This window comes from Psammomys obesus, unplaced genomic scaffold (genome assembly GCF_907164565.1).
Source record: "Psammomys obesus unplaced genomic scaffold, mPsaObe1.curated_primary_1811, whole genome shotgun sequence".
NCBI lineage: Eukaryota > Metazoa > Chordata > Mammalia > Rodentia > Muridae > Psammomys > Psammomys obesus.
In genome coordinates, this window is record NW_026587216.1 from 18639474 (window position 1) to 18649414 (window position 9941).

Here is a 9941-nt window from a genome sequence, read left to right on the forward strand (position 1 = left end):
CTTCAAAAGAGGTAACTCATTCCTGGCACCAGGTTTTTATTTGATTGCCTATGCTGTCTAGGAGAGGCATTATCTGCAACACCCCACCACCCCGTTATAGGCTAATTCTACTTAAACTCTTCTTTATATGTGTATATGTTTTCAGAAGCCTCCACAGTAGCATGTTTTCATATACTTCCCCTTAGTTCTTTAGTGTTAATTAGCCCTCTACATACTCCCAAGGATAGGTAGTTCAAATAAAACCTTTTAGGGACCAGCGCTTAGAGGCATTGCAAGTGTGGCTGCTGTGTCACTGTGCTTCAGCAGGGGGCAGAGAGGAGAGAGGCTTTGTCTATACTGTGTTCTGACCAATGACATCTGCATGATTAGTAGCCTAACATTCACTGAAAAAAGTGAGCCTGAGATGACCACCAGTCTGGTGCCAGGGGCCCCAGGCAGGGAGCTAGCCTGAGATAGACCACCATGCTGACAGTGCAGGCCGGTGTGTGTGGCGGGGGGACAGACCATGCTTGAGATGACTCCTGCCTGGTGCCATAATGCACAAGTGGGGATGTAACACTCCTGAAACCACTCCTGAGATGACCCCAGACACTCAAAGGCCCCAGGCAAGTAAAACAGAAGGATGTGTGCACAATGAAGAAAGGCAGAACCAGAGACTCGAGGGTAGTGAGGAACAGCCTGATGTGAGTAGCCAGTGATGACACCTGGGCCCATGGTGAGGTCCTGGCCTGTGCTGCCACCAGAGGCCATGTCTGGGTACCAGGTCTTACAGCAGCCGGGGTCTGTTGCCACCATAGGCCAGGGAGCTGTCCCTGGTCTGGACTGTGGCACAGGGACATGTTGATGCCCGAGGACTGTGCAGAACTGGCCCCACCCTTCACCTTGGCATCGTGGGAGAGCTGGCCCTAGAGGCACGAGACCCTGCCCCTAGCCAGCTGTGGTACGCAGGAGAGGGGGCCCAGCACACTGAAGGAGAGGCAGGTGAGCAGGCCCTGGATGTGGAGGTTGGGGGTGAGCCAGCCCCAGGGGCATGAGTGCTCTTGTTCACTGGGTGGTGGTGTGGATGACGGAGAGACATCCTCCTCCTCTCCCTAGTTCCTCACCATCCTGGCAGGCAGGAGAGCTAGCCCCAGGGTCATGAGAGTGGGAGAAATGGCCATGCTCCTTAACAGTTGCAAACACTTGGGAGAGTGGGCCCTGCACCTTGCCTGGGCAGCAGGGTAGAGCTGGCCCTGAGGGCATGAGAGTGGGAGAGCTGGCAGGCTGACTAGCCCAAGATGCCTCTCGGGCCCAGTTCCAGTGCTTTGATTTGGTCCACCCCATCTATGAACTATTGGAGTTCATGAAGGGACTGGTCCCACAGATCCAAAACAATGGGATCTTCATGATACAGGGCAAAACCAAGGTATCCAAGAGGAGTTTCAGTATTGATAGAGTAGCAGTCATTGCAGTGAACATTTGCAAGCAAAGAAGTGAGGACAAAAGGGTAGACTGTGGGACACACGGTGACACAGTACAGCTTCCACAACGAAGAGTGTTTTTTTTCTCTCTGTTGTGTGTCTGCGTGGGGGGTTTGCAAGGATGGAGGGTGGATAGGAGTGGAGGATGAGTGGGACTGGGGTATAGGATTCAAAATTCACAATGAACCAATAAAAAATTAAAAAAGAAAAACTCCACCCCCCCAAAACCCTCCCCAAACAAAAAACAAAGAAACAATCAAACCAAAAGTCTTAAGGAGAGCCCTAGTGGCTCATGTCTGGAATCCGCATTCAGGAGGCTGAAGCACTGGGTGTAAAGCTACCTGAACTCTATAGTGAGCTCCAAGCCGGTGAAACCCTGTTTTAAAACACCCTAAAACATTACTTTAAATATTTGTTATAGTGATTGTGCAGGGACTAAGGGACTGAGGTAATGATGTGATTGTACACATAAATGCAGGGACAAATTGAACTACCTTCAAGACAAATATATTCTGTTTCATTAAAATGATTGCACACATTTAAAATCTATGGCATACTCGGCCAATTCAACTTTCTGGTTCTATACTCTCCCCCCCCCCCCCCCCATGGTGGAAAAGAAATTAATTTTATCCTTCAAAGCTCAGTGGTAGAGTTCTTGGCTAGCATGTGCAAGGCCATGGATTCCATCCCAGCACTGAAGAGACAGTGGTGGAGGGGAGGGGTGGAGTTGGGGGGGGGGCAGTGTTCACTAATGACCGAAGACCTTCCAACTAGGCTCCACCTCTGAAAGGTTTGTGTTCCATTGCTGTAAAGAGACACTGCAGCGACTCTTATCAAAGAAAGTATTGAATTGGGCCTGGCTTACAGATTCAGAGGTTTACTCTACTTTTATCATGGTGGGGAATTTGGCAGCATGCAGGCAGACATGGTGTTGGAGAAGTAGTTGTGAATTCTACATCCGGATCTGCAGGCAGCAGGAAGTAAGAGAGATATTGGGCCTGGCTTGGGCTTTTGGAACTCCAAAGCCTACCTCTCAGTGACACACTTCTTCCAACAAGGCCATACTTCCTAACCCCTCTGTAGTTTTGAGCCAATATATGAGCCTTTGGGGACCATTCTTATTCAAACTAGCACAAAGTTCCTTTACCTCCCAGTAGCACCACACTGGGAAATAAGCCTTTAATGTGTTCCCTTTGGAGGATGATCTGGATCAAACCATAGAAGGCAAAAGAAAGTTTCTTCATCAAGAAACTCTAGCCAGCCTGAGCGTGGCAAACACGGCTCTGGCAAGCTTTGCCCTTCTCCTGCATTCCCTCTGCCTTGCTAAGAATCATTAGATTCCATTCCTAAAGCTAGCCACCAAGGTCTGTTCCCTTATTTGGCTGCTTCCTCTTCCTGAGGCTGACTACCAAGGTCCAGCCATCAAGTATTGAAGTCCAGCAATCAAAAGCCCAATCAAAATTAAACAACTCATCCTAACTTGGTGGGGGAGGGGGTTCCCAATTTTACCTTTATAATCTGCGATTTGCCTATGTGCCACATCTGTCTCCTCTACATCCAGTGCCAGTTCTTTGTCCCCCTGCCTCAGGACAAATATCCCTTCCCCGTCTCCCTTGTTCCTCTCTGCCTTCTCCTTCTTCCTCCGTCTCCTGTCTTGGTCTCTTGTTCCCTGCCCTCTGTCCCTCTGGGGCAAGTAAATCTCCTTCATTCTGAGAAATAGGTCTTGGGTTGTCTTGTGCCAATGGTACTGGTCCCTTCACTTCAAGTTATAGAGATCTGAAGTGGAAGTTTCTGGACTCAGGTTGGTCATGATGTTTTGCACAGGTGGGCTTGTGAGAGGGTATGTGATGTTTTGGTCTCTCATGTAAGGGGTTTGACTTTGGCCCACTGAGAACATCTCTGGGTAGACACACACACACCTATAGAGGCCCCCACACAGTGAGACATCACTTTTGGGATCAACATTGCTGCACTCATCTTCGTGCTTCAACACTTGGCTTTGCAGGGAGAAACGTTTCAGAGAGCTACTCCAGGCAATCTAACTGAATCTTTTGGCTTTCACTGCTTCATGTTGGCCTTTGGGCTGGACTGCTGGTATCTTGATGACTGAGTCCGGTAATCCCCTAATGAGCCACTGACCCTAACCAGCAGGAAGTAGCTAAAAGAGGTCTACAGCCCTTCTCCCTACTGATTTCTTCCCTAAGGTTGCAGGGGTTGGAAGGGAGGTAAAGGTGCTTAAGAACCCTAAATAAAGTAGGTTTGGTAAAAAATCTACAGAGACCCATCTGCCACGAGAGGTAAGCTGTATCTCGAAGCGTGCTCCAGGAAGCTTGAGCCTCTGGGAAGGCTGTTCTTGCAAAGAGAGCTGTAACTATCCACCTGGAGAAAGCAAGCCTGTAACAGTGCATTCTGGAGATTTTAGTATGGCAAGTGGAGGGAAGTGAAATCGTGGAGAGGTACTCTTTTTTTTTGTCTTCAGTGCCAACAAGTGGGCCAACAGTTCAGTGCTGTAAAGTGGAGATACACAGCAGAGAAGAGCTGGCCATCTACTCTTCTGCCGCTCGACAAACAGCTCAGATGGAGAAAGAAGGAAGAGGAAACTTGCGGGCTGAAAGCTCGAGCTGCTCTCAAGCAGAGACATGAGAAATACCAAGACCTGTCTCATTTATTTAGAAAGGAGCTCGTCCTAGTTCATTAACTAAAGGATTTGAAAGAGTCATTGAAACATAGAAAAACATACTTGCTCTGAAAGTAGGGCTTTTTGAAATGGGAAATGTGGTGTCTTTGCTTAGCTCATCCAATTATATATGAAATAAAATGCATTTTAATGATTTTTAAAAATAGGCATGTGCGTGTGTGTGCATGCGTGTGTACCTGGGGGAGGCCAAAAGCATCAGAATCCCTGGAGCTGGAGTTAACAGAAGGTTGTGACCATGCCTGATAAGCTGGGAACCACACTTGGGTACTATTGCTTTCGCCTTAACCACTGAGCCATCTCTCTGGTCCCCAGTGGAACACATTTCAAAAGCTGGGCAATAAAGCACCTTTCTGAGCAGGGATTTTTACTTACAAAGATGTAGTAAGATGTTACAAAAGTTTTGAAATAGATAAGCCCCCAAACCTTATCATAAATTCTGCTTATTTTCTAGAAGATTTTGTTATAATTTTGTTTATTTGTTTTTTAAAATGAAAGGTATAAACATGTCAATAAACTTACTTTTTCCATTGTAAAAAAGTACATACATATAGGCAATATAAAGAATAAATGTATAGAATTTCAGAGCTAATGATGAAGCACTTATCTTCAGAGAATGAATGGAATATGTTATGCAGTATAATCTGGAATCATAGAGGAACTGAATGATTTTCTAAATATAAATATCTAATATGAATGTGGAGATAAGAAAAATAAATATCTAATTTTAAACACAGACTTGATAGTAAAAATGCTGTCATGTTTCTCAGATTAGAAAAAAAAAGCTTTGAAATAGGAATTATCTTACCTCCAGCCATCATAGCTCAGTCCCATAGATGCAGTCACTTAAACAACAGGAATCCTCTTTTAGCTTTGAGGTAGGACACCTAAGAGGAGGATCCCAGCATGATGGGGTTCCTATGAGTCACCCCCTCTTATGGCCTTGCAGATGTCTTGCTATTTTTTATTTTATTTTATTGCTGTGTTCTATAAAGAAAGTGGGGGAGGGGGAGAAAGGAGGCTGAGGAAGGTTGTGGAGAGAGGGAGAGAGGAGGTGGGAAGAGGTCTAGCTCCCGGGTATCTTTTCTTACAAGAGCACCAGTTCCGTCCCGAGGGCTCTACCTTCCTCCAAACTTTAATTATCTCCCAAAGGACCTGTCTTCGTTAGGGTTCTGTTGCTGTGATAAAACACCATGGCCAAAAGCAAGTAGAAGAGGGAAGGGTTTTGCTTACACTTATGTATCACGGTTCATCATCCAAATCAGCTAGGACAGAGCTAAAGTAGGGCAGGAGCCTGCATGCAGAGCTGACACAGGGCCATGGAGGGGTGCTGCTTACTGGCTTGTTCTTTCTGGCTTGCTCAGCCTGCTTTCTCATAGCGCCAAGGATGACAGGCCCAGTGGTGTCACCACCCACAATGTGCTGCCCCCCCACATCAGTCACTGATTAAGAAGATATCCTGATATTCTGAAGGCATTTTTTTTTTCCAGCTGAAATTTGCTCCTCTCAGATGACTCTAGCTTGTGTCAAACTGACATGAAAACCAGCCAACAGAGGCCTCTTCTCTAAACGCCATCGCATTGGGCTGCGGAGCCATTACAGGGCAGTAATCCAAACACCTTTCTTTTCCCTCCTGTATCAGGATGCAGAGCATCACTGAGTACAAATGAGGCTGTTTCAGCCATGTACTCTCTGCTCTCCTGGCCCTCTATTTCTTGATCCTCCTCTCTCTCTCCCTCCCCTCCTCTCGTGGCCTGGTCCATCCTCTTGGCCAATGTTCAATGTACTACTTTCTCTCCCTGTTCTGGATTCTCCCAGATGCCTTTGGTTGTACTCTCCTTCATATCTACAACAAAAACCTCCTCAGTCATACCTTGGAGCAGTCATGTCCTCACTTTATATACCTCGGATACATGAGACCTTGCTGTTATTGTTGCTGCTGGGGACAGCAACAGCAGCACACAGGCTAGGACATCTACCACCTTCATCCTAGGATAAAAATATATTCCTCCCTCCATCCCCTTTTCTCTCCCCTTTCCTTGTCCATCTCCCTTTTTGCAGACAGAGCAGCTCATCCTGAAGGAATTCACTGGCAGGTGCAAGAAAAATCCACGGAAGCTTCCTCTTGGTGCTCCAGCAGCGCTCAGGATGTTATTAGGATCATTACCTCCATCATCACCATCACAGTCCTTGTCTTCATCTTTATCATCAATTATAAGCATAAAGTACACTTTTGTATACTACTTCACAAGTCTCTCCCCAGACACTTCTTTATTTAAGCAGTGTCTACTGTTTATTTATTTTTAGCAGTGTTTACTGTATTCCAGGTTAGCTCTAACTCCTTAGGTAGTGAAGGATGGCCTTGCTCTGTTCCTCCTGTCTTGGTCTCCGAAGTGTTGAGATCACAGGCACTGTCACCTTGACACCAAAAAGCATGCTGCAAAGCATCGTTCTTACTGATGAGGAATTTGAGGCTCACGGGACTGAGGTGTGGGCATGGCTAATGACTAGCTTACGATAACTCAAACCCAGGTAGGTGACCTGAGCTGCCGTTCTTTTCCCACGCTGCCACTGTGTCCTCTTGGTGTTACAATTAAACATGCTTTCCCAGCAAACAGCGGGACACCTCACACTACCTCCCGATTAAGAGACCCAGGAGCGGAAGTGCACTTGTCTGTGACATGGTATGTATGGCAAAAGGCTGTGTGATGTTCTAGACAAGGCTTCTGGGGACCAATGCATATCATGAGTGGAGGAAAATGGCAGCTGAGTCAAGATTCTTTTGGGACAGTTTGGGAACATTCTGCTTTGGTTCTGACTTGATGCATGCTCCAGAACAAGCAGAAGCTGAACTCTGTTCGAGTGCAAATTGTTTATATACCTATTTATAGCAGCGTGTGCTCAGGGGGGTGTTCCTTAGCAAGAGACTCAGAAACGGCACTTTCACTAAAAATGAATAGCAGATGGTCCTTTTACTCACAACAACTGCTGCTTTAAATAAGTAGCACCAAGTCCCTCCCAAGAATCTCCTACTTTCTAGAGATGTTGTCTTAATATATCTGATTACTAGATTATGCTACATGATCTCAGCAGATGTGAGACATCATCAGAAGAAAATGCTGGGGTCATCTCCTGCTGCATTCACCAATAGAGCTGACGCATAATACCTAACACTAACTAATGGGTGCTGCTTACTTAGTGTTTACCAATGGTCACAAGTTATGTAATCCGTGCTCTTTGCATAACCGAACTAGGACAATAACTATTATCAATATCGCCATGTCACAGATAACGGAGATGTAGAGGCTAAAGAACTTGCTCCAGTATCAGGAACCTCCTCTGTGAAGGTGGATGGACTTGTGGCTTTTCAGACTTGTTGCTCCAGGCTTGACTCAGTGCCTAGCATATAGTTTGGTTTTTCTACAGATTCTTAATCAACCAAACCCTGAAGGTCTCAAATACTTCACCTGTGGCCTTCACTTCTGGTTGGTTGTTTCATTTGTTTGGAAAGTTTCAAGGCAGGATTTATGCAATTCAAGTTGTTTTGAAACTTCCCATCTTACTCTCTTAGCACAGCCTCACCCAGGCAGGGCTGGGATTATAGGCATGTCCCACCACGAAGAACTCTGAGAGTGGTTTTGATACAAAACTATTATGGAGACAGGGATTCACTGCATAGCACTGGCCTGGAATCCCTAGGTAGATCAGGCTGGCCTCCCTCCCAGATCCGACTGCCTCAGCCTCCTGAGAGCTGAGGTTAAACGCCAGCCATCACAAAGGCTTTTTCCCTCAGGGAGACACAGAGGTTTGATTTAAAGCCCCTGGCACCATGAAGCAGCCCTTCCTTCTTTCTAGGCTGCAGATGAAGCCTCCACCTTCTGAGTACCGTGTCCAGCAGCACTCAGTGAGATCACCTGCGCCACAGCTCAGTGGAAGAGGATTTCCTGCAGGGACTCAGAGTAGAGACCTGAGTTATAAAAAGGGCCTTTTCCTTAAAGGCCAGGCCTGAGCGCCCCCCCCCCCCCCCTTCACTTTGCAAGAAGCCCAGAATCTCCCAGAGAGGGAAAAATGCCTGTGGCCAGTAGCTGGTGGGGAAACAGCCAGTTGCTCCCATCCTCTCTTTCTCTGACCCTACTACCCAAGGGAAGCACTACCACCCTTTCCTTCCTGGCGATAACTCAATGACCACTCCATCTTACATTCCTGATCAACCCTGAAAAGGTCTCCCAGACCTCATAAAAGTGTTCCCATCCCCCCCCTCCTTATCAGAAGGTGCCACTAGGGTTTGGGGCACCCACAGCCACCCCTCCTGTGCACCAGCTCATTGTGTACTGTCCCCCTCAGAGCTTATCACCTCTGTCACCTTTGTCTCTCAGGTGCCAGCCCTGTGCCAGGCACCTGGAATACAAGAGCCGGGTCCCTGAGTTACAGCCACAACGTTCGTTGTTTCGGTACAAGGTCTTCTTATACATATAACTCTGGAGTACCTTCAACTATGCAGCATAGGCTGGGCGCAAAGACACTTCTGCCTCCGCTTCCCAAGTTCGTGATTACAGGCATGCTATGGCACATGCATGTGTGGGGAATATTAGTATCTAAAATGGTGTCAAACCAAGCACCCTCAACTTCAACCTTTTTCTTTTCACCAGCCAACCTGCCACTTATTTCTACCCCTGCACAGCATCCAAGACTGGCCAACGCGGAGAAGGCCTTACTGGAGATGGCACTGAACCGTGAAACTTAAGAGCCACGCAGTAGCGGTCACACTGACTCTGGCGCAGGATCTATCACTTTAGGGGAAGAAATGGAAAGAAACTGGGATGATCCGTCTTCGGAGCGGATCACCCGGCAGTGGGATGTCTGAAGATGGAGGCAGCAGAGAGGTGACTGGAGGTGAGCTTCCAGGTTTGCGACCGCAGCCTTTTAGAAGCTCAGCTGTGAGCCAAAATGCTCAGATTTAAAATATGTATCTTTTTTAAAAGTCGGCGTTCTCGGTGGGGCAGAGGGGCGAGAGGCGTGCAGAACTTAATACAGCGCCCCAAACACCCGCCCCAGCTGAGATCAAGGGGAGAGGTGTGTTTGTGTGGCGCTGTTGAGAAACGTGCATTCCCGCAGCGAGGTCAGCCTGAGAAGCGAACACCCAGGCCGCCACCCTGTCGCCTGTCGAGAGGATCTGGCCGCCAGCTCTAGTGGGAGGACAAAAACAAAACCAAACAACAGCAGAAATCCCAACATAATGAATGTCTCCAGGGACAGCTGCCCCTCCCTCAAGCTAACCGAGAAAACAAGCGGTCCACTTCCCCGGAAATGAGATGCAGGGGGAATTCATCCCTTCCCGGAGCCGAGAAGCCCTGCAGGACTGATTGCCTAGCGCCGCCCGCTCCCCGAACCCAAAGCGCAACATCCCTCACTCGGGCCCCCCACAGCCTCTGCTCCCAGAGCTGGTGGCCACCACCCGCACGAGTGGCGCCCTGGGCGTCCGCTCCCGCCGGCCCCGCCCGAGCCCACCAACCGCGCGCGCCTCCGGCCGCGGGGCACCGGCAGCCCGGCCTCGGAGAGCCCGGGCGCGGGCGGCGGCTTCCGGGGCTCGCCGGCGCCCGGCCTCCGATTACAGGTTCACACGCGGAGCCCGGCAGGCGCGCCCTCGCGCGGCCTCGCTCCCCCGCCCGGCCATTCTTCTCCATTCAAGCGGACGCCCAGGGCTGCCGCCGCCGCCGCCGCCGCCAGCGCGGCCGCCGTCCGTCCGGATTGGCTGGCGGCCGGGGCGCCGGCACTTTCCCACGGCC

General features: G+C 48.8%; 1 non-coding gene across 1 annotated transcript; it reads left to right on the plus strand.

The window, feature by feature from the left end:
* Positions 1 to 253: 253 nt before the first annotated feature.
* Positions 254 to 381, plus strand: LOC129673805 (small nucleolar RNA SNORA17). Its single transcript, XR_008719734.1, has one exon. It is a non-coding gene; the product is annotated as a small nucleolar RNA SNORA17 (small nucleolar RNA).
* The last annotated feature ends 9560 nt before the right edge of the window (positions 382 to 9941 follow it).